Source organism: Phascolarctos cinereus, unplaced genomic scaffold (assembly GCF_003287225.1).
Source record: "Phascolarctos cinereus isolate Bilbo 61053 unplaced genomic scaffold, phaCin_HiC Scaffold_5;HRSCAF=322, whole genome shotgun sequence".
NCBI lineage: Eukaryota > Metazoa > Chordata > Mammalia > Diprotodontia > Phascolarctidae > Phascolarctos > Phascolarctos cinereus.
The window spans coordinates 170726292-170752613 of NW_027555958.1; the positions used below are offsets into that span (position 1 = coordinate 170726292).

Below are 26322 nucleotides of genomic sequence, written 5' to 3' on the forward strand. Positions count from 1 at the left end.
TATCAGTTAATTGGTAGAGTACTCAAAATTTGGAAATCAAGAATTCAAGCATAATAAAATCAAGTTTGAGAACTGGTGCTAGGCACTAGAAAGAGAATTATTCTGATTGGAGGAAGAGACTCTTCCACCCCCCACACACATGATCAAGTAAATGGAGAAGCTGGATCTGTAGAAGGCACTAGATCCAGCTGAGATTAGAAAGAGTAGACAAGTATGAGAATAAGCCTCCAGCTGGTAGCAGAAATACTGAGGACACATAGATAGGGAGAGTTATACCTAAGTGGAACTTCAAGAAGATTCCACAAATGGAGGGAAAAAAGGGGGAAAAAAAAGAAAATAATTTCCGATAGTTGGAAGAACAAGTTACACTTTAGCCACAAATGTTCTCTACATATGTGTTTCATTATGATTGTACCAGTTTTAACTCCACAGATCCCATGGATTCTAGTGTTTTCATTGAGTATACCCAAGGCTTGGGGGAAACTTTTTATACCAAATGTTTATTTGTTTGTTTTCCAATATCCCATCCTAAAAAAAGCCTTTTCTAAAAAGCAATTAAGCCTACTGGCTGATTGCTAAGAAGGATCCTGGTGGCTACTTATGAGAAATAGTGTTAGCACCACAGCTCCCCAGAGTTATCTCTATACAACCAGAGAAGTATCAATCTGCCTTCTTAGGGACCTAATCCATAAGCCCAAGTATTAATTGTGGAGTAAGCACAGAGGAAGTTTCATATTAGAAGTACTGGAAAAGTATGGAATGAGGGAAGAATGGAAACACAAGCCTCACAGTCACATTAAGCTCTGATCCAAAAGTAACAAATTCAAGAATCAGCATGCAGTTTTCAATTTCTAACTCAATATTAGCTACCTCAGCTAAGACTTTCAGTCAGGCATGGACTCAGATTTGATAATAGAGACAACTTGTCCACTAGAAACTCAATTGAGGCCACTAACTCATTTCACAGCACTCTATGTTACCTAGTAGCCACAAGAAGGTAATAACAATACTTGCTCACTGCCAGTCAGTACTGGATTCAAATGACCACCTTAGAGGTGAAAGGCTATGTATCCCATTCTGAGCTTTCTCAGCCGCACAATTGAGGCTTGCTAAGAATTGAAATCCAGAGGTTTAGAGCTTATTGAAGGGGCCAAAGGGTAACAGTCCAGTGAAAATTGACCAATTTTAGAGGGGGGAAAAAAGGTCTTCTCTTTATGAATGGTAATGGTTTAAAATGTAAAATCTCTTTTAACTTTATGAACACCAAAAGTTCTTCTAAGGGACCAATAATAAGAAATTGCAAGGCTCAACTTAGCCTTGCACTTTGAATGGCAGATAAAGAGGTCCTTTCTGATGTGTGAGGCAGGTGGTAGCTGTGGTAGGCTCATGGAGAGGGGAGATGAGAGGTTGCAAATGTTTATTTTATAGCTTAGGAGGCTGCATGTTTTTCTTGGAATCGCCTGGGCAATGCAAGGTTTCAATAATTTGGCAGTTAATTTAGCTCTTCTATTCCCTGCCAAACTTCATGTTGCTCAGAACAGGCAAAAATACATCTATTTTGACTGTAATGATGCCAGACATTTTTAACAGCCTATACACGAGACTGGAGGAAAAAGTGAACAGGAGATGGAAGCTTACTTAATTCAGATGAGGACTTAATTAGGAGCTCAATTCTATCAGACTTTTAATATTGCATTCTGTTCTCATTTGTTCTTTTTCTAATAGGAAATAATGGCATGCCAATTGTATATGATTATGGATCTCTATTTATGGAACTGGGTCTTGCCTCTACACTTAATTACATTTTGTTTGTGAGGTTAACATTATATTGCAACTGTAGCACTTAATTGAATCTATTCTTATGTTTCTCCTCTTTCATTAGGACTTAGATTGCTAGCTCTTATCATAACGTGTTTGGGTTTTTTGTTCCACTTCCTTATTCTATTTCTAGGCCTATTCTCAAGTGCTCCATTATTCTTATTTGATGACTTTAAAGGAATTTGAGGATAGAGGCATAGAAATTTTTTTTCAAGTCTTGATGCTTTGGTAAACAATACATTTAAAAGCTAAATAAAAACACCACCGTGGTAGATTTTCAACTATGCTCGAGGATACCCAAATGGTCTTGCAAGAGCTCCTGAGAATTTCTGCATGGAAAACATAATGGCAATGACTTTCTACCAAAGGCTCTCTGGGCCTACCTCTAGAGACCTAATATCATTGTATCAACTCCAGTGTCTCACTAACCTAAAGAGTAAAAAAAAAAAAAAAAAAAAAAAAAAAAAAAGCTAATATTTACATGGAATCTTAAGGTTTTCAAATTATTTTACATATATTATCTCATTCTAGCTTCATAGAAACATTGGGAGAGGGGTTCTACAAGTTGTTTTTATATAAATTTACAGATTTTTAAAAAAACATTCAGAGATGAAAAGGTACTTGTCTATGCCCAAATAGCTAGTAAATGTTGGAGGCAAGCCTTGAACCCAATTCTTCCTGACTGTAGTTCTGGCATTCTATCCACTACACAATTTCATGTTTCTTTTAACTAATATCTCTAAGGTAAAAGTGAAAATCAGAAGTCCAACTAGATTTATTCAGTGGGTCATATTTTCAATATCTATTAACATTTCTACTCAGCATCAGGACAGCTCTAGTCTGATTCTTGGCTTAATATACTTCATTGTTTGGTGAATGTAGAATATCCTGAATTTTCATAGAAGAGTTCATTCAGATTAATAAAACTTATAATAGCCTATATTTTTATGCTAATTATTGAGTATTACCCCCAAAATATATAACCAGTTGAGTATTCCTCTGCCTTTGTTCTGATATGCCAAGCAACAAAGAGTTTCTTATTTTTATTCATGGGAAACTATCCCCAATAAATGGCTGATAAGGAATATGTCCTAAACAATCAAATCTTCAACATGCAGCCAGTGGAAAGATAAGAATAGTTACTTGCTATCCTTAAAAGAAATTATACTTTTTATCAACTGATAGAAGCTATTTCCTTATAAGACTGTTAAACAATTCTGCATTTGGTGAAGCAGCCAAATATCACTAATAACAAAGCAAACATCATTAATAAACCAGGTGTATGTTTGATTACAATAGCTTTTAGGGAAAATGTAGGCTATCTTGAAATTTATAATTAATCATCACAATTCAATCATAATATGAACACTATCAAGAATTTTTTTTATATAATTTTTATCCCATGTCATTCAAATTACTTAGATTGCCTAAGAATCTGTACTGTGCCTCTGAAATCATCTTTTTTTTTTAAAGAAATACACTTTTGTGGAGATAGGGGATAGAGATATGTAAGTATACACACACATATCCACATATGTTCATATATGTATGTGTAAATATGTGTGTATATGTATAGAAAAAATAAAAGACATCTTATTTCTTAAAAGCCAGACTTGGTGTTACAAAGAAAATTTGGCTTATATGTGGATCAACATATTTATGTGGGTTTTTCCCTATAGCAATGTTAGTTGAATAGTTAATAACATGAAACTTCATTTTTAGTACATATACACATATGTATGTGTGTATGTATGTATATATGTGTGTATGTGTGTGCATGCATATATATATATGTATGTATTTATGTATTTCTAAATGATTAGATTCATTGTGTCTGAAATACCATTGCAACCATATGTCAGTGAGAGTAACAGAAATCTAATACTTGTGCAAGAACCTTTGTCCCCTACATGAATCTTTGACACACCTGGTCCTGCCACTCTACACTTAGAATCACTCTCAGACAATAGACTACAAGACTCTTACTTTCTTCCCTGAATAAGGCCATGGTAGAGAAATATTGACAATGAGATGGAACAATATATCATCAACATTTTCATGATTTACCATACCATCAAGGACAGCTTTTATATCTTAAGTACTTTCACAGAATAGCCACATTTGCTTTAACTGTAATCTGGGTTCAAGGATATTGATGGTAGGCATCATGTAGTAGACAGAGATTGAAATGAAATACCTTTCCATGTAACCCAAATCGTTTTGAGATACCAGTTGGAGAATATGTCTAATATATCGGAGAAATGCCAAGCAAAGTACTCTGACCTAGACTCTCTTCTCTCTATATATTCTCTTTCTTGTTGATCTCATCAGCTATGATAGGTTCAACAATGTCAGGAGTTTTTAACTTTTTATTGTATCATAGACATCTTTGGAAGTCTGGTAAAGTCTATGGACCCCTTCTTGAAATACTTTTGTTAAAATACAGTTATCAGATTACCTTTTGTAAAAAATTATGAACCCTAGGTAAAAGATCATTGCATAAAGAGATTTAGAAACTCACAGTATTGAAAATGAAAGATTTATGAATGAATGAATGAATGAATGAATGAATGAGTGAATGAATTGAAAACACTTATTAAGTGCCTACTATATGTTAAACACTATTCCAAGTGTTTGGTTGTAAATATACAAAGTGAAGATGATCCTAAGAGAGTCACATAATAATTGGGGAAGATATCACATATATGAGAGTGGTGGACTGAAATGGATGGACTTTTTAGTTTAGAAAGGTACAGGAATCATGAGTGGAATGATAGGACATAGTTTGGCATATCTTTCTCAGGAGAAATGACAGAACTGATTTGATTATGATTATAGAACTTAAAGGGAGGTGAAGAGAGCAGGGGAATGCTCTGTTTCTGAATCAGGAGGCATGATTAAATGCGAGACAAGTAGAATAGAAAGAAGAGTTTTTTGTAAAAACAAACAAACAAACAAACAAAAAACTGCAGGAGACTCATCTTCATGCAATCCCGGTGAGTGACTTAAAAGGAGGAAATTCCACCTGTGACTAGATAAACACAGAGCATCTTAGCTTACTGCGTAAGAAGGAAAAAGTAGGGAGAATTGAATCTGTTGTGCATGGAAGGTGATCTTGTTGGTATAGGAACACAATGGAGTAGAACTGTATCTGGGAAGGAGTTTTTGTGGTGAAAAGGGGATTTTGGAAAGTTAATAAATGATGTCTCTATACATCACATTAAGATAATTTAAGGAGGAAATATCAGCATTACCTATGCTTTGCATGGGAGCTTGGCTTCAACTTTTGCTGCAAGCCAGAGAGAAGCTTGATGATCACTGGGGCTGATACAGAGGTGGCAGAGAAAGGAATGACTTTATTAATAACCAAGTCTAGTATTTGGTAGTACCACAGGATAAAATTAATTTCCAGATTTTGAAAACAGAAATATACCAATATCTTGCTGAAACACAGCAACTGTTTCATTTTTGTCATTGAATAATCTGTTCCTAGTCCAATATTTTGCACATATTAGTTGCCTATTAGATATGTACTGAATTGAATTGAATTGAATCTTATTCATGTCAATCAAATAAAGTCAGAGGCTGTGATAATGTGGATAATCTAAATCAAAATTTAGCTTTACTCTACTCAAAAAAAATGCAGAGTAAATCAACAGTGCAAACAAGATTTCAAGGCAAGAGAAGAAATGTTTCATTTACTTAAGATTAAGCTGTTTTTAAAGCACTTATTAGCACATGTTAAAAAAAAAGCTAGATGCTAAATACAAATTTGCAAAGTCTAGAAAGACCTCTCCTTACCAGTATGTTGTTAGTAATCAGTGGGCATTCCTGAATGCAGTGAAAAATAATAGGGATAAACTTTCTTTCATTCATTATGCATTTCATTATGGAAGGGCCCAATTTTAATTATTTCAAATTAATAAAGGCTTGCTATGTATCAGGATTAGATATACATATATATGTATGTATATATATATGAAACAACTTTGAACACATATTGTTAATAATTTACAAAAAATTCAGGGAGAAAAATATGAAAATTAAACTATCCATGATCTTCAAATCCTTTTTGGGGGGTTGTTGTTACAAAAAACAATTCTTTTTTGTGGCTCACAATCTCATACTAAAAACAGCATCTGACAAACATCCTGAATTTAAAAGTAAAAACACTCCATCATTATGAGTTTCAGCACAAGTTAATTGCACCCGTATCATGCATCTGTTCTGGACTTAATCTAAAACTTCAGTTGGTATAAAGGAAACACCCAACTGCCTGTTTTTGTAAATCTAAATCAGTCACATGTTGAGGATGGTGTCTCTGGGTAGTGCAAGTTTGTGTGAGTTTGTTTCTAAATTTTGTATATTGTTATTTTGAGGATTCATTAATGGTAACAAAAATGTAGTATCATCTAAGTATGCAAACACTTGAAAGTTCGTGTTTATATTGGTTTCATGGTTTTTGTCAGACTAGAAAAATGTATTTGAATAATGTACACTTATAGCTTTTGTGATTATTGTTTGTTTTGTTTTCTACCAAGCTTTGATGCCAACATTGGCTTTACATCAATGTGTACTTGGAGATTTTTTTTACTTGCCTTTGGAGTCCATAATGCTTAGTTCAATATTTTATCATTCTTCATTCGGTTCTTAAAATGAGTATTAGTTATAAGTAAACCAGATATAGCAAGCAATTCTCAGAATTCAGGGTGGAAAGCTCAATGACAAAATAAGCTTTATCCACCTCTAATTTTTATAGTTGGAAAAAAGCATGAATGAATAGAGTGTTCTTTTTTTAAAAGTGTAGCAGTCATTTTGAGAGAGACTTCCAACAGACATGTGCAACACTAGCTAGTAAATATAATGAAGATAGTTTGGCATAGAGGATAGAGACCTGACCTCAAGGCCTATAAAAAATACTGGCTTGTGACCATAAGCAAGTCAGATAATCTCTCAGTGGTCAAGGAAACTCAGAAGACCACAACTGAAGAAAAAAGTGCCAACTTGAGTTGACAGAGACTGTTCCTTCACTCAGGAGTTCTCTATACCAATGAAATCATGGGTCTGGTTCCTACGCCTAACGCTTTGTGTACAAAAAGGAATTTCTCTGTCACCTGTGATTCAGCTACATTCCTCCAAGTTTTCTAGAATCATACAGGCCTGTTTCTGATACTAGGGACTGGATATTTGCCATCCCATTGGATGGTCATTATCTCTTTGCTTGAAGTGTGTCCCACACACACACTCATACATACTCAGATTTCTCGAAGAAAATTTCTTAAAAAAAAAAAAGATTAACTGTGGTTCACATTTAGATTTCCTCAAATGGTATCTTCTCGCAAAGGTACATAATGTATAATATGAGTATGACAATTTTTATTTCATTCAATGCCTAAAATGCAAAGGGCTTGCAGGTGCCTGTTAATAAATATGAAGACGTAAAACAGTCAAATCACTCATTACATATTAGACTTCCCCAGAAGATAAAGGTCATTTATGGGACACCTGAATAAATACTACCCATTCACTTTGGATCTGCTCTGCCTGAGAAACTCATGGAGAACTGTCAAGGTACAAATTAGAAATGGTGAATATGAAGAATTCAAAGAAGCATGTGAAGATTTTTTTTCAAATCGATGCATAATGAAGTAAGGAGAACCAGAAAAATGTTGTACAGTGATTATAATACTGTAAATGTAAAACACAAACAAAAAACCTGAATGCTGCATAATCATAATGGTCAAGTTTGAACCTAGAAAAAAGTTGAGAGAATGCACTTCCCTATAAATCCATGGGAAGGGGAAAAGTTCATGAATAAATGAGTGATGAAGGGGATCACAGAAGATACAATGAATAATTTTGAATGTATAAAATTAAAATAGTTTTTGCACACAAATCTCAAAAAATCTAAGATGAAAAGGGAAGCAATTAACTAGGAGAAAAAAAATCTTTTCAGTAATTTTCTCTGATAAAGGTCTCATTTCCAAGATATATAAAGAACTATTTAAAATTAGTAAGAATAAGAGCTACTGACTTTCAAGAGCCAAGATGTTTGAGTAAGCAATAAATCACTGTAACTCTCCCATATTCACCCTCAACCATACAATAGCACCCTAAAACAAATCCTAGAACAGCAGAACCAGGAAAAAGACAGTGTGGAGCAATCTTTTAGCCCGAGAAACTTGGAAGATCAGCAGGAAAGGTCTGTCTCACTTAGGTAAAAGGGGAGCACAGTCCAGAACAGGAAGTGTCCCAGCAAGCCAGCAGCAAGACCCATCTCATCAAAGCAGCAAGAGATCCTGAGCCCTAGTGCAGTACAGCAGGCAAAGGCCAACACCAGGCCCTGCAACTTGCCTTGGCATAGCCAATAGTCAGGGGAATGGGCAGATTCCAGCTCAGAGAACTCTCATGTGCTTCAAAACGGCCCTGGGGTAAACAGGTAGCCTCCAGGACCCAGACTACCATGTGCTTCAGTGTAGCCCCAGGGAAATTCAGGAACACCCCACCTGCCTCAGTGCATGCAAGACACCAACACTAGGACCCCAGCTAAGCACCAGGCAAGCTGCTATATCCCAATGGCCTTCAGCAGCATCAGTCACCCCTTCAGCACAGCACCAGACAACAGGGTCACCCATGGGCCTCAGGGCAACATCCATGCAGCACCAAGTAAACAGCCAGGGCCTGCAGCCACTGGCACAAGAAGCCTGAGTCAGTGCCAATTTTACCCTGGGAGCAGAGCTCAAATTTAAAAGAAAGGAAAAAGGCCAGCAAAGTTGAGCAAAAAAGAATAGAAAAAGAATCTGACCATAGAAAGTTATTATGCTGATAGGGAAGACAAAGACACAAACTAAGAAGAGGACAACAATGTCAAAACACCTATGGACAAAACCCCAAAGGAGAATCAAAAATGATCTTAATCCCAGAAAAAAAAAACTCATGGAAAAGCTCGTAAAGAAGCTTAAAAATCATGTAAGAGAGGTAGAAGAAAAATTGGGAAAAGAAGTGAGAGTGGTGCAAGAGAATTATGAAAAAAGAGTCAACAGCATGGGAAAAGAATTCAACTAAAGCTAATTGAGAAAAACAACTCATTAAAAGTTGGAATTAGGCAAATGGAAGCCAAGGACTCTATGAGACATCAAGAATTAATCAAATGCAAAAGAATGAAAAAAATAAGAGAAAATGTAAAATACCTCTTGGGAAAAACAACTGGCCTGGAAAATAGATCCAGGAGAGACAATATCAAGACCTGGGCAGCATCTTTCAAGAAATTATTGGCAAAATAGGAATTGCAATATTCCACCAATCACCTCAGGCAAGAGATCTCAAAATAAAAAGTCCAAGGAAGATCATAGCCAAATTACAGAACTATCAGGTCAAGGAAAAAATACTACAAGTGGCCAGAGAGAAACAATTCAAATATCAGGGAGCCACAGTCAGGATTACACAGGACTTAGCAGCTGCAACATTAAATTATTGCAAGTCATGGAACATGATACTCCAGAAGGCAAAGGAGCTAGGACTATTACCAAGAATCATCTATCCAGTGAAATTAAGCATAATACTTCAAAGAGAGAAATATAAATGATCGTTCAATGAAATAGATGGATTTCTAGCTTTGATAAGGAGAAGGCCAGAATTGAACAAAAATTTTTATCTCCAATATCAAAACCAAAGAGAAGCCTAAAAAGGTAAAAAAGGAAAAGAAAACATAAGAAATTCAATAAAGCTGAACTTTTTACATACCTACATGAGAAGATAATACTTATAATTCTTTTAAAAAGTGTAACACTAGTAGCACAGCTAGAAGGTCTATACAGAGACACTGGCTATGAGTATAAGATGAATTTGAGGGAATGACATAACAATAAAGAAGGAGAAAAGGATTACACCAGATGCAGAAGGAAGGGAGAGGTAGAATGGAGTAAATTATTTCACATGAAGAGGCACAAAAAGCCTAATACAGTAAATGGACAGATGGTAGAATGGGCAATGGGTATTGCTTGGACCTTACTCTCATCAGTATTGGCTGAAAGAGGGAATAATACACACAATAGTTTGAATATAGAAATCTATCTTAATCAACAGGAAAGTAAGAGAGGAGGAAATTAAGTAAAAGATATGGGTGTGGGGGGGAGGAGGTTGAGAGAAGACAGGGCCAATTGGGCGAGGTGGTCAACAGAAGCAAAATACTGCTGAGGAGAGAAAGGGTGAAGGGAAAGAGGACACATGGGAGGAAAAACAGGATGGAGGGAAATACATAGTTAGTAATCATAACTGTGAATGTTAGTGGGATAAACTGTCCCATAAAACAGATGTGGATAGCAGCATGGATCAAAAACTAGAATCCTACAATATGTTGTTTATAAGAAACAAACTTTAAGCAGAGAGATACACAGAGAGTAAAGGTAAGGAGATGGAACAGAATCTATCATCCTTCAGCTGAAGTTAAAAAAAAAAAAGACAGGGGTAGCAATCCTGATCTTGGACACAGAAAAATGGAAAAAATAGACCTAATTAAAAGGAAGGAAACTAAGTCTTGCTAAAAGGCACCATAGACAATGAAGTAATATCAATACTAATTATATATGTATCAAGTGGTATAGCATCCAAATTCTTAAAGAAGTTAATTGAGTTGCAGGTTCATAACCAAACAAGAGATAGAGAGCATTATGAAATGTAAAACAGACAATTCGATTATATGAAATATAAAATGCTTTTGCACAAACAAAACCAATGCAACCAAGATAAGAAGGAAAGCAGAAATCTGGGAAACAATCTTTATAGCAAGTAGCTCTGGTAAAGGGCTCATTTCTCAAATATATAGATAACTGAGTGAAATTTAAAAGAATGCAAGCCCTTCCCCAAATGATAAATGGTGAAAATACATGAATAGGCAGTTTTCAGATGAAGAAATCAAAACTATGTATAGGCATATGAAGAAGTGCTCTAAATCACTTTTGATTAGAGAAATGCAAATTAAAACAACTCTGAGGTACCACCTCACACCAATCAGATTGGCTAACATGACAAAAAAGGAATATGATAAATGTTGGAGAGGATTGGGAAAATTGGGAAACTAATGCACTGTTGGTGAAGTTATGAACTGATCCAACCAATCTGGAGAGTAATTTTGAACTACAATGCCCAAAATGCAACCAAACTATGAAAACCCTTTGATCCAGAAATACTATTACTAGGTCTATATCCCAAAGAGATCACAAAATAAGAAAAAAAGGACCTACATGTGCTAAAAATATTTATAGCAGCCCTTTTCATGGTGACAAAATATTGGAAATTGAAGGGATGTCCATCAATTGGGGAATGGCTGAACAAGCTATGGTATATGAATGTAATGGAATGCTATTGTCAATAAGAAGCAATGAAAAGTCAGATTTCAGAAAAGCCTGGAAAGACTTGAATGGAATGAAGCAAAGTGAAATGAGCAGAACCAGGAAAATATTGCATACAGTATCAGCAACATTGTGTAATAATCAACTATGAATGACTCAGCTCTTCTCAGAAACACAAGGCAAATACAAAAGAATCACGAAGGAAAATGTTATCCGCATACAGACAAAAAATGGATGGACTCTGAATATAGATCAAGGAATACTTTTTTTTCACTTACTTTATTCTTTTTCATTTTTTCCCTTTTGATTTGTTTCTTCTTTTGCAACTATGACTAATATGGAAATATGTTTTACATGATAGCACATGTATAATCAATATCAAATTGCCTAGCATTTTAGCAAGAGGAGAGGAGATGGAGGGAGGAAGAAAAATTTGTAAATTTTTCAAAATCTTGTAAAAAATTCAAAACCTTGTGAAAACGAATGTTAAAAATTTTCTTGACATGTACTTTGTGGGAAAATACTATTAAAAATGAAACAATAAATAGAAATTGCCAACAACAACAGCAACAACAAAAGAATGAGAGCTACTCCAAAACTGATAGTGTAAGGATATGAATAGGTAATTCTCATGGGAAGAAACCTACGTTATCCATATTCATATATTTTAAATGGTCTAAGTCATTGCTTATTAGAAAAAGTAAAACTAAAGCAGTTATGAGATTCTACCTCACATTGATTAGATTGGTAAAAATGACAAAAATAAAAAATTACAAATATTGGGTGGAACAGGAAAAAACAGGTACATTGATGAACTATTGGTGGTACTGCGAACAGATATGGCAGGAAGATAATTTAGAATTTTCCACAAAAAAATTTCTATATAGTATATGCCCTTTAACACACCTATCCTACCCTTAGGCCTATGGCTAAAATTTATTGAAGAAATAGAAAAAGTTCCTATATGTACAAAAAGTTTTATAGCAGCTCTTTGTGTAATGGCAAAATACTGTAAATTAAAGGGTGCTCATCAGTTAAGAAATGATTGAATAACTTGTACTACATGAATATAATCGAATACTATTATTATTCTATAAGAAATGAAGAAATAGATGTTTTCAAAGACATGTGGAAAAACATATTAAGTGATGCATAGGCAAGAAGAACCAGAATAATAACTTTTACTGTAAAATCAGCATTATAAAAATGATTAATTTACAGTTCAATTCAATTTCTTTGATAAACTGAAGAAAAATGAAGTGAGTAGAAAAAGAACAACATATACAATAACAACACTGTAAACATATATAATTTTGAAAGATGTAAGAACTATGATCAATAATATGACTATCTATGGTTCCCAAGGACTGATGAGGAAACATATTCACTTCCTGACATGGAAGTAATGAATTGAAGGCACAAGATGAAACATACATATTTTTGTAACAGTCAATGAGGGAGGGAATTTGTTTTGCTTCACTATTTATAGCATTTTTGTTACAAGGAATATTCTTCTGCTCCCCTACTCCACTTCCTCCTTCTTCTCCTCAGATGAGGTCACTATTGTTAATTTTCCTTTTTTTCTTTGGACTTTGCTATAAGAGAGCTCTTCTAAGATTGGAGTAATCTATAAATGTTTATAATGTAAAAACAAAACAAATCCAAGCTTGTCCATTTATTTGTTCTTTTAAGTAAGATGACTTGGGGAAAACAATTATAAATAAAAATTTTGAAAATAAAAGTTTATTTTAAAAATTTTACTTTAGTAGAGTCTAGTACCTGACACTCAATCTCAGGAACTCAAAGAGCCCCCATGAGGCAGTCCTCAAGAGCAGGATAATTTCATTATTAAGATTCTAAGTCTGACCTATTCTAGAAAAGGAAACAGAAGGACAGAAGAAAGCATTCATAAGAGCTGGAGGTCCAAAAAGTCCTAGAATCTTCTGAGAAGCACAGGTCACCTTTTCTGCTTCTACAGTTAAGCAGTGGGAGCAGGAACAGAGAAATCCATTCCTTTCCTGCCGAAAGTCTTTCTTGAAAGTCTAAGGAAGTGAAAACTCATAAAAAAACAGGTAAAAGGGTAAAAAGAGTAAAACTGACAAGCCACACTAGTAATTGAAGTACATCCATCTGAAATTCAACCAATTATCAGAAAGAAGGCTTCATCTCTAAAGTCTAATCAATTAAATTATCATTGTACATATGCATCTCCTAGGGAGGTATGCTTCTGATGCCTACAGCAAGATCCCCACCCTGTAATCTTATCAAGTGGATGGGGGAGATAATCCATAAAATCCATATGGAAAGCTGGGGTGAAGGACTTTCCTGACTTTTCTTGAATAGTGTTTAAGGCCTTTCCAATTTTATTGTTTTATAAAATTAAGTCCTTTAAAGAAAGCCATTAATCTCTATTTTAAGTATTCTTGTAACAACTAATGTTATAAATCATAACGTGGCTAAGACTACATCAAAGACAATGTCCACAGTTCTTAAGGAGTCTCAGATATTGAAGCATTTTCAAATAGGTTGAAAAATGTCCCTTCTCCTGGTTCTTGATATTTTCTCCTACTTACTGATGATAATCCAACTCTCAGTTTAATTTCATTTCACAAATGAAATGAAGATAATGATCCCCATGTGATGATTTTGATATCCTAAGGATTCCTTAGAGAAGAAACTGACTATATTCTTTCTGGGTGTTTAGCTGGGGAGGCTAATTTTGGAGCTATTGATAGGAAACAATTAGAATTTCAAAGGACAGGTGAAATGGGTGGTATTATCTAAAGCCCCTAGTTCTAAAGCAGAGCAGAGTATGAAAAGAGTTATTTTCCTTGAGACTGAGAATCATTAAATCTCTCTAATTGTCTTTCTCCAACCAGTCTTAACTCTAGTGCCTTCCCTCAATTAATAATTTTTTTCATCTTTCATTTATACAGCTTGCTATACAAATGTTTGCATGTTGTCTCCTCTTAAAAGATAAACTTCTTGAGGACAAAAACAGTCTTTTTGTGTCTCTCCAGCTTAACACAGTACCTAGCACATAGTAGACACTTAATAAATGTTTATTGATTTATTATCTATGTGTTTCTCTTCTCTTTTACTAAAATGTAGTGAATTTGGAATATATATATTATGCTTCCTGTTATTGCTGGAAAGTAACTTATAGTCTATGGACCTCAGTTTCCGCAAAACAAGGGAGGATGGGAGGGAACTAGATGTCCTCCAAGGACCCTTTCCAGTTGTAAAATTTTTGATCTTCAGATCCTGTTCTTTCTGTCTCTGTCTGCCTTGGTGTTTCCATCCCTGCGTCTTTATGTTTGTGTCTCTCTGTCTCTGTTTCTGTTGCTGTCTCTATCTCTCACCCCCTTTCAACCCTCTGTGTTTTTACATTAGTTCTATCTTTTCTTCAAGCCAATCTATCTCCTGCTGCCTCAATTTGTTTATCTTTCGATGACTTTTCCCTACATCTTCTTCCTCACTTTACTTTGTCTCTGCATCTCTCATTTCTTTTCCCTCTCCACCTGTGTTACCTTCTATTAAGGAAACATGAGTTTGAATTCAAGGATTTTTGTTTACTTGTTTTTGCTTTTTTTAAAGCATTTTGTTGCATTTCTTTAGCAACGATCAATTCTTTCACTTCTTACTTTTAACATAACTATCTCTCTCAAAAATAAGCAAGCAAAATTCAACCTAATTTAAATGAATTTTTTCTTCCATCCAGGCCTCACAGTCAGACAGACAGCAGATAATAAGCTGGCCTCAATGTCAGCAAGGAAAAAAAGTAAGATGTGAATTCAAATCCTTCCTAGGACATACACTGGCTATGTGACAGAGCAAATCAGCTCTCAGTGAATTGGTTCCCATATATTACCTAGTATTATGCTTATTTGTTTACCTGTTGCATTCAGTCCCTTAGTCAATCAACATTTTTAAGCACCTAATATGTGCTCAAGTGTTGTACTAAGTACTGGAGATAAAAAGAAAAGAAAAAGAAAACATCCCTGCTCTCAAGCAGCTCATAGTCCAATGGGGGAGACAACATGAAAATAACTGTACAAGATAAATACAGGAAAAAATTAGGGAAGGTTCTGGAGAGGACAAGAAGGAAAGGGATCAAAGACACAAGCAGAAAGACATAACCTTGAAGAAGAAAAGGAGGAAAAGGACCCCATTCCACTTCAGGCAAGCCTCTAAGACTTAGAATTGTGGCTCAGGTGTCCACCTACATTGGTGGAAATTCCCTGCCTCAGTGAAACCACAGGACTAGCCCCATACTGACCTCATTTGATTTTTCCTCCCTCTGTATCTTCTGTTCTTCATAGGAAAGGTAAAGTTTTCTCTTATAGTGCTTTTTTATGTGGTGGATTTTAAGCATGGTATTCATACTATTCATTCATCCAATCACTGTGGAGTCAAGCTGATACTACTATAGGATTGCTCAAAACCACTTAGAAGATATAAGATGTTTTTATTCTGGTGGAGTGTCTGTGGAAAATGAAGTAATTTGGGCTAGTGAATAGAACCCTGTATTTGAAATCAAGAGGACAAAAATTAGAGTTCTGCCTCTGACATGAGCAAGGATAAGTGACAACATCCCTGAGACTCATTTTTCTCAGTCAATTCAATCAACAAACTTCTGTGGAGTATCAATTATGTGGTACAGTGATGATGACATGAAAAGAACTTTTTTTATGCATTCATTCAAAGAACTTACATGCTTCTGGAGGACGGGATACAATATGTATACACATAAGTATAATACAAGGTAATTTGAAGAGGAGAGATCAGAGAAAATGTGTCTGTGGAGGCGATAATTGAGTTGAGTCTTGAAGGAAGGCCAGAATTCTGAAAGTAGAAATGAAAAGCAAGTGAACTCTTGTTACTGGTGATGGCTTATACAAATGCACAGAGCTTGGAGATGGTATTCCCAATATGAGAAAGAACTGCTAGTTCAGCATATGTGGAATGTAAAGTGCATGAAGAATTGTAATATGAACTATTCTTGAAAAGTTATGTTTGAGCTACAATGTTAAAGAAGGACCTGGGAAAAAAAACAGACTAAGGAGTTTGTTTTTCATCCTACAGGCAATAGGTATTGTAAATAGGAATGCGTATGTTGTCAAATGTTTCTAAGGAAGACATTTCATTATTTATGTGAAGCATAGATTAGGGAAAGAAGAGATGGGGAGTAAGAATATAAATTATTACAATACTCTAAGCAAAAATTAATTAGGTCCAGAAGTTATATTTTATTAGTATGAATAGAAAAAAGGGAATGGATGAGAGAAACTGTAGAGATAGAATTAATGGGAACTGACAATTAACTGAATATGAAGGGTGACAGAAAGTGAAAAATCAATGATGATTCCAAGTTTTTGGACACGAACAGGAAAAGGGAAATTTGGAAGAGGCTGGGTGTAATGGGAAAAATGTTTGAATTCTGCTTTGGACGTGTTGAGTTTGAGAGATAAAGATTAGGTGTGAGGGAATGATCAAAGGAACAAGGTCTTGAAAAAGATTGGAAGGAAGAAATCACAGGTAGATATAGAGGGATATTATCTTGGTAGTGGGAATAAAGGGCATTAGATTGTGAGTTCCTCATGGACAGAGTCTGTCTTTTGACATCCCTGGTTATTAGCATAGTGCCTGGTACATAGTAGATGCTTGACAAATGCTTACTGACTGATTGACTGGCCCTATCATCCTCAGAGAATAAAGCAAAGTTGTACAATGCAGATGAAGATGTAGATTTGATATAGTCTATTCAATAGTAATTTTTTTACTACTTATTTCTTTGTTTTTTAGTCATTTTCATTTGAACCTGACTCTTTATGACCCTATTTGGCATTTTATTGGCAAAGATACTACAATGATTTGCCATTTTCTTCTCTAGCTTGTATTACAGATGAGGAAACTGAAGCAAACAGTTGCCCAAGGCCACACAGCTAGTAAGTGTCTGAGGCCAGATCTGAACTCAGAAAGATTAGTCTTCCTGACTCCAGGCCTGGCGTTCCATCTACTATGCCACTTAGCTGCCCTGCCTACCTACCTCTAGGATTGTTGTTGGGTTAGTTTTTGGTTGCTGTCCTTCATTCTCAAAGAGGACCAAAATGGCAGCACTATGTTAGAGTCAAGTTACAGTATGTCTGACTGTGGCTGATGAGAACAATATGAGCTCAGAAAGCTCTACCACAGGTCAAGTTAAATAGACCATGTGAAAATTTGGGGGGGATTCTCTAATTTTGCACATGTCCCATTTTTACTGAGCTACTTTAATTCTGCTTTGCTAATAGAGCACAGCACTTTCTCTGATGAGGGCATGCCATGCTGAGTGGCCTGTGCCAATGTCTCCCATGTCACATAATCAATTCCAAAGTTCTTCTTTTTTTCATGTTTTTTATTTTTATTCTTTGCTTTGGTCTATTAAAAAAAAAAACCAATAACCAAAACCTTTCAGAGATTATAGTCAAACTCTGAGTCATTGCTCCCCTCAACTTCCCCTACCACTCCCATGCAGGGCAATAGGGGAGAATGAAACAAATAGAGGGAAGAAACCCACACCACACACCAGAGAGGGCTAGTGAAGAGTATGAGTTGCTTCTCCAGGGTCAGAGGGGTTACATGGGGAAGTGGGAGGAGAGAAGGGGTTGTGCACTGTGCTCTCCTTATCAGCTAAAAAGCCAATTCAGCATCCTGGAGAGAGAAGCACAAAGTCTCCCACAGTAAGACTACTTTCTCTCTCTCTGGGCTCATTTCATGTGGTCTGTCCCTTTATTTTTCGAAGTCCTTTGGAATAGAGAAACTTTGAGTTTCTGAAGTTTGAGTCCTAAACTCTGGACTGGGGATCAGGAGGGGACTGGAAAAAGCAAATTCAGAAATCAGCATAAACCAAAGCTTCTCCAGGCTCCAGACTACCTGCACTGAGAGTTTGGAAAGGGGAAAAGGTGCCTGAGTGATTGGACCAGAGGCAGGTCATTGAGACAGAGTAATGGAGAGCTGGCATACATAGAGATAGAGATAGAGATAGAGATAGAGATAGAGATAGAGATAGAGATAGAGATAGAGATAGAGATAGAGATAGAGATAGAGATAGAGATAGAGATAGAGATAGGTATCTAGATAGATAGATATTTCTATCTATCTACCTATCTATCTACCTATCTATCTATCTATCTATCTATCTATCTATCTATTTATCTATCTATCTATATTAAAACTTCAGGAACCAGGGGAGACACAGGGCTGGGGGGAGGATTAGGGGGTGTCAGGCCATACACCCCACAGCACATACACACACACACATACACACACACACACACACAGAGAGACAGAGAGAAAGAAAACCTAAAATTAATAAAAACCCTAAAGAGGAGAACCTCTTATGGGCATGGGCAAGTGAAGTTCTAGCCACCCAGCTTGGTCCTCTGCTCAGGCACTTTTTGTCTCAGTCCCTCACTTGGAGTTAGCCACTTAGGAATCAAGAATGAAACCATGGGGGCAGCTAGGTGGCACAGTGGATAGAGTACCAGCCCTGAAGTCAGGAAGACCTGAGTTCAAATGTGGCCTTAGACCAAACACTTGACACTTACTAGCTGTGTGACCACGGGCAAATCACTTAACCTCAATTGCCTAAAAGAAAAAAAAAAAGATACCATGAGTGAGGGGCTGGGCTAGGCTAGCATATAGTCAGTAGTAAGGTAGAGGGGCCAGAGACCATCATTGTAGGTGTCAATGGGGCAGTCCCCATCCATGTCCATGTGCATTTCCATACGGTCCAGGAGTCCATCCTTTGGGTACATGGAACGGTATGTGGCATCTAGGTCCTCTTGGTAAGGTTCATTAATGGGGATCATGCTGGGCAGCCTCCCAGGCAGCCTCTCAGGGTTATATTTGAAGAGTGAATTTGTGAGCTCCACAGAAATATGTTTGCCATAATCTGGGTTCTTGTCCTCAGAGATACGGAGTAGAACGGCAGCAGCATAGGTTGCAGTGCCCTCACTGCAGCAGTGCAAGAGCTCCATGAATGGGGCAGGGGCCCCCTCAGCATCAGTGGAGTTGGCAGCCTCCTTGTACTGGACCAGCTCACACAGCTGCCACCCACTGAATGTTCTCTACTGATGAGTACAGGAGCTGTACAAACAGAGGGATAGTGTTCAACCAGAAGACCATCATGTGGTTCATGGGTTTCTGGGCAATCATGTGCAGGGCACAGTACAGCCTTCTACAATTTCCTCCATCTTTACACTATCTGTGTAGGGCTGCTGTGTGCCTGCAGCTGCATGGCTCTGGCATCCTGATGGGCCTTGATCAACAGCTGGACGAGGCAGGGAATAACCACTGCCTCTTGCAGGGGAGCATGGTTGGCAAGACACAAGGCCAGGTTCCTGATTAATCCAAAAGTTACCTTTACCAGAGGTCACTGGTTGGGCTGCTTGAGCAGTTTGACAATAGCAGGGATGCCATAGTTGAGGTGCACAGAATTCTGGACCATCTTGGCATCTGGGTGGTGGCTGGTGAGATGCCACATGGCACAGAGTGCAGGCTTGGTGATGCTGTCTTTGTTGCCTGCATGCAGGATAGCATGGATCAGTGTCTCCATGCCACTCTTTTGTGGCACTCATGTCTTGTTCTTTCTGTTGTTACAGGTCAGGTTGGAAAGGGTGCCTGTGGCTCAGGTCAGCACATTCAGATCATCCACACTCAGCTGGTTGACCAGGACCTTCAACACACCATCCAGGCCTTCCTGTTTAGTGGCTACATCTGAGAGGTTACACAGGCTCCACAGACAGTTTTGCATAAGGTGAGGATTGTTGCTTGTCAAGAGTTTGCCCAGTGCCTGCATACCACCAGCCTTCACAATGGCAGGTTTGTTGCTGGGGCACACAGACAGCACCTTGAGCTTGTGGCTTGTGGTCCAGAGCAGTTTCTCGTAAATCTGCACCAGGGTCTAGGGGCCCCCATTGGCCAGGATGAGGAGCTTGCTGTCCTGGTTGCCATAGGCAAGTAGCTGCAGGTAGTCAGTGGTAATGGCCAGGAATTTGGGGTTATTCTTGTTGAGGAGAGGCACCATTTTCTGTAGCCTATCAGCCAGGTGGACAGCCAGCTTGACACCCTCTTGATACAGCTGCAGGTTATACAATGTTGTGATGGCATAGAACAGGACTGATTCCACTGGAGAACTGAGCATATGGACCAAAGCAGGGATGCCCTCTGACTTGAAGATGGCAAGCAGCCCCTTATGGTGGTGAAAGAGATTGCACAGGATGCTGGTGGTACAGCAGGCAGTATCCAAATTTTGACAGCTGTAAGGGCTTGTCTAATCATTGCACATTGGTGGCCTGTCCATCAATCTGGGTGATCAATAGGAGAGAATGGTCCTTGGTCATCTCAATGCACTTGGCTGCCCTCACCCGCTAGGTCCTCATCATTGCCATCTGACATTCTAGATCACCTTTGCTGCTGACTGACAGCACACAGGTGTTGGCCTCAGAGTCGATGCCTGAGTTGTAGGTGTATGTCTGCTGCCACTCTGTCACCTTGATGGGCTGTTCAACCAGGCATCACCTCCATGGCAGTTGCTGTACTCGTAGTCTAGGCTTGGAGCAGCAGGCAAGACTGGGGCTGGGCTGGGCTCTGCTCAGTAGGTGGCTACTCAAGACTCTGGCCGCACCAATTTCAAAGTTCTTAAGACCTTGAGAGTGTCCTTGTATTGCTTTTTCTGACCACCATGTAATCACTTGCCCAGTGTGAATTCTCTATAAATTAGTCTTTTAGGCAAGCATAGGTTTGGCATTCAAACAATGTGGTCAGCCCATTGGAGTGGTGCTCTCTGCAGTAGAGTTTGAATGCTTGGCAATTTAGTTCAAGAAAAGACCTCAGTGTCTAGTATCTTATCCTGCCAGGTGATCTTCAGAATCTTCCTAAGACAATTCAAATGGAAGCAATTCAGTTTCCTGGCATGGTGCTTGTATACTGTCCAGGTTTCACAGGAAAAAAAAACAATGAGGTCAGCACAACAGCCCTTAGACCTTCAGTTTGGTAGTAGTCTAATACTTCTCTCCCACACTTTCCTTGGGAAACTCCCAAACTCTGAGTGAGCCCTGGCAACGTGTATGTCAACCTCATTATCGTTGTGTACGTCCCTAGAAAGTATACTGCCAAGGTAAGTGAACTTATCCATAGTATTCAAAACTTCTCCTTTTGCTGTAACTGATGGTTCCACATATGGATGGAATGGTGCTGGCTGATAGAGCACCTGTGTTTGCTTGATGTTAACTGTTAGGCCAAAATCAGCACAAACAGCAGAGAAGCAATCAGTTCTTTGTTGCATCTCGGCTTCAGAGGCTGCATTTGAGTGCACAATCATCTGCAAACAAAAAAATCATATACCAACACTCCCTTTACTTTATTCTTAACTTGTAGCCTTTTCAAGTTGAATAATTTATTGTCAAAGTGGGTAGCCGATGATGCTTTGTTTGTCCTCATTCAAAGTATTTGACAACATGGCTAAAAACATCAAACTAAAAAGCCTTATGTCTCTCCATTGGTTACTGGGAAAGTGTGAAAGCATCATCTCTTATTCAGAACCTAGACAAACGTGCCTTTGTGAAATTAACATACGATGCTGATGAACTTCTCCAGACAACCAAATTTTGATATAATGCCTCTAAGATTGTTGTAATGACAACAATAATGATAATATCTAGCATTTATATGGAACTTCAAGATTTGCAATGTCTTTTACACATATTATCTAACTTAAAACTCAAAACAACCCAGTAAATTAATTTCTATTATCCACATTTTATAGATGAGAAAACTGGGTCAGGCAGAAGTGAATGGACATTGCCAGGACCACACAGCTGGTGAGGTAAGTGTCTGAGATAGCATTTGAGCTTAGGTCTTCCTGACTCCAAGTCTAGCATTCTACCCACTGTGCTACTTACTATCCCTCAATCACTAGTGCTTTATAAACTCTCACATGCTACATAAACACAAGATAATATTATTACTGGATTATTTTATCTATCTACTCCATTGTACACCATTATAAAACCCTCTACTATGTCATTAATTTCATTAAATAGCCTATTCACAATCCCTTATAAGCCTGGGAACAGCTAGAAAGATGTTTCCCAAATTAGGTTTTTTCCCTAATTGCCAACACCAAGTTTGCTCCTCAGGAAAATGAACTATTCTGTTGTATTGCAGTGTATGCAAACTATCTTGCCAACTCCTTTTTGCTGCTGTATCTTTCCATCAACGGAAGGCGATATGGTATAATGGAAGAACTCTAGCTCTTGAATCAAAGTATTCTAATCAAAGTTCAAATCCCACTTCTGACTTTTACTAGCTAAGTGATCTTGAACAAGTCACTTACCTGCCCTAGGCTTCAGTCTTCTCATTTGTATAATGATGGAATTAATTAGACTCTAAGATCCCTTTTAACTCTACATCACCAGATTTAGTCTGTCATCATAGATGTAGGTTATAAATGTACTCTGATCCCTGTCTTTCTTCCCCATTTGTAGTCTCCAACACCTTCCTTGTGTATCCTGTCACAGTGGCAATGGGAAGTAAGACATGTAACTACATGTTCCATCAAGCCACATAAGTACACTTCAATGCTACATGTGGGGAACTGTCCTTGTGACAAATGATCAACTGGATCCCTAAAAGGATTGGCATGCTTTCATGGAAAAGTGATATGACAGATCTGATAGGAGCCTAAATAGACATCTTCTCTCTACCCAGCCCCCAAATCTTCTACAAGTAAGACTTTAATTCATTCTAGGAGGAGGAGCAGGAGGTTGGGGTCAGAATCTTGGCCACCCTGCTCTCCTTAGAAAGAGGGGGCACCAGGATAGAATTATTTTTAGCTGCTTCTTTGAATATTGTTAGTCTAGGAGGGTATGTTTTTCAGGTATAAGCTAACTTCAGATTGCTTCTCATTAATTAGGAAAGGAAAGACCCCAAACTTTATATCCAAGGCTTGAATCCCTTTCCACCAAATATTAATTCCACAATGGATATACATAGAAAGTAACAAAGGAATACATTCATCTAAGTTGAGAGCAAAATGGAAATCACAGAAAGGTAAATATATACTAGAAAATATATAGTAAGAAACACTCCCATTTGGAGTAAAATTACTCAGCTCAATCAAAAGATAGCTCTGGGTCTCTCCCAAGGAAAAGTTCTCCAAACTGTCTGATTTAGCAAGATGGAAATACAGTCATGACAGAGATTGCTAATTCCCTTTCATGCTGGCTTCTTCCCAATGTCTTTTTATTTCGGTAATCTGAGGTAGGGCTGGCATCTTCTATCTTCCCTCTCAAAGGTGAAGCCAGAAGTACCCAAAGTGACTGCAGAACCTTGCTTTTTCCAAATCCACCCTCTGCCTAACAGAGGCATGAGCCATTGATCTCCACCACTGATAGTCCCATACTAATGGATTTAGGACTTGGGTTATACAATCAACACATCATGATCAATATGTCAGAGGATCATAAAATTTGTAAGTTGAAAGTGACTTGTGAGGCCATCTACCTCAACTCATTTAATTAAGAATCACTTTTATAACAATTCAAACTTTATTCAGAAACATCAAATGAGTAGAGAAGGTGGACTCACTATCTTATGATGCATTCTCTTCCACTTTGGGGAAGATCTAATAAGGAAAATATATTTACCTTTAATTTAAATCTGTTTTCTTTAATTTCTACTCTTTTTTTCTTACCTCTACCCCTTGAAATCAAATAGAAAAATCCATCTCAATGTTTCAGATATAAACCCTGTTTTAGGATAAATATACTCATTTATTGCATAATGTTCTTCATATGGAATAGTCTATGCTCCTTTAATTATATTGTTCAACTTCTTCTGAATATGTTCTAATTTTTCCAAAGACTTTGCTAAAATAACTTTCCCAGAAGTGAACACAGTACTCTAAATATAGTGTAACCTCAGCATAGTCAGTGAAATGACACCTCCATTTCTCTGATCACTATCACTGTCACTATTAAAAGACAAAAAGTTAACATCAGTTTTAAAAAAAAACAAATTTCCATAACATATTGTTGAATTTTATTGAGTTTGTCATGCACTAAAATCCACAGTACTTTTCAACTATTTATCCACTCATGTCTCCCCTATCATGTGCCAATGAAATTGATTTCTTTTTCTTTTTAAGTATACAACTTAATAGTAACCCCTAATAAATTTCATTGCCCTAGTTTCAACCAAATGGTTTAGACTGCTGAGATTTTTGTGAATCCAAATTGTCACATGTTATCATACAGGGGAGGGGAGGACTAGGACACAACAGAGAAATCCAAATTAGTAAAAAGCTTGAAAAGAGAATAAAAATAAGAAAATTGATTGTGAAATTAAAACAACTCAAGTATAACCATAGTAAGCAAATTATTAACACTCCAAAACTGGAAATAGATGGAAGAAAGGATGGCTATATCAATTAGAACAGTTTCATACAAACTTTTAACATACATAAATCAATTACTACAATGGGAAGGGTAAAACAAGCCTAAATACCACTGCAGGCAGTTATCAGGTTTCTTGGGTAGGCTAGTAGGTGGTACAGTGTGATTAAGTACAATGCTGGGCTTGTAGTCAGGAAGACCTGAATTCAAACTTCAACTCAGTCACTTCCAAGCTATGTGACCCTAGAAAAGTTATTTAGTCTCTGTCTGTCTCAGTTCCTTCAACTGTGAAATGGGGATAATAGCAGCACCTATCTTGATAAAAACATTAGCAGGCTAGCATGCTAACATGCATGCTTTTGCATTCATTGTTTCATGATCTATCATGTAATTACTATCATATACTCAATGAAAACATTTAAAGACTCCATTGCACATTTTGAGGTTTTTGTGATCCTCAAATGAGGTAATTTTTTAAAGTGCTTATCATAGTTCTTTGCACATAGTAGATGCTATATAAATGCTTACTTCCTTCCCTAGTTTGTAAGGCTTTGGCTTTTCTCATTCCATACTCCTGAAACTTATTTTTAAACATTATGTTGCAAAGGAATCATTGAGAATCAAAGTATATATTAATTTACTTTGCAGGATCTTATTAAGTTCTTCATAAAATGTTGCTACCTCTTCTTTTATTCTGTGCCAGATATTGGTGCATATACTATAATTATTGTCAAAGACTAATTATGATCACTTCTGTACAAGATAACCAAACATCCCATGAAATGATATTTGTTTCAAACTGGAATGATATAACAGCCCAGTGTAACAATGGTTGATAATAGGTGCTTATTTGTAAAACCTTAAGGAGATATATAAGGAAGATTATCAGTGGCATTACATAAATTATATAAAAGCAATGGAGAATAAAGTTAATTTACAGAGTAGTCTCAAGAAAAGTTATCCCAAGGGCAAAAACTGGAAGAAGAAGAAGAAGAAGAAGAAGAAGAAGAAGAAGAAGAAGAAGAAGAAGAAGAAAAAACAAACAAATAAGATGGAAAACATCTGAAAATATTTTTAAAATAAACATCATCAACAACATTAAGGACATACATTTGAATTCTAACATGAAATTCCTGCCTGTGTAATTGTAGAAATGGAAATGGCAGCAAAGATAACAAAGTTGGGTAAGTCATTTGGACTACATCAAATATAAACAGAGAAAGTACTTGATTATGGTAGCACAGCTTTGAGGATATTGAAGGATGAATATATAAGATTTCTGAAGGAAAGGAAAATACAAAAGACATCATGCCTTATCATTACTTTAAAAAATATATGTAATTGAGAGAAAATAAACACAACCAAACCATGCTTGTACTTTTCCATCTACATAAATTTTACACAAATAATGCACACGTGTTGAGAGAATCTTTGATAAAAACATTAGCAGGCTAGCATGCTAACATGCATGCTTTTGCATTCATTGTTTCATGATCTATCTTGTAATTACTATCATATACTCAATGAAAACATTTAAAGAATCCATTGCACATTTTGAGGACAATAAAAGATATTTAATTGGGTAGAACAAAACCTTGTCTTAAAGGTTTTCCTCCAATAAAGTATTTCCCATATCAAAAATTTACCATTCTATTTTTACTATTTTACTTTACTAATTTATTATTCCATTTTTTTAAACTTAACTCCAAAGTTCA

The 26322-nt window shown here is 36.8% G+C and overlaps 1 long non-coding RNA gene and 1 pseudogene across 1 annotated transcript in view; one reads left to right on the forward strand and one right to left on the reverse strand.

Annotated features, from left to right (window-relative positions):
* The window catches only part of LOC144457565 (uncharacterized), a 589857-nt gene that overhangs the window by 394356 nt on the left and 169179 nt on the right, over window positions 1–26322 (forward strand). The window lies entirely within an intron of this gene.
* On the reverse strand, window positions 18839–21498 carry LOC110192057 (junction plakoglobin pseudogene; annotated as a pseudogene).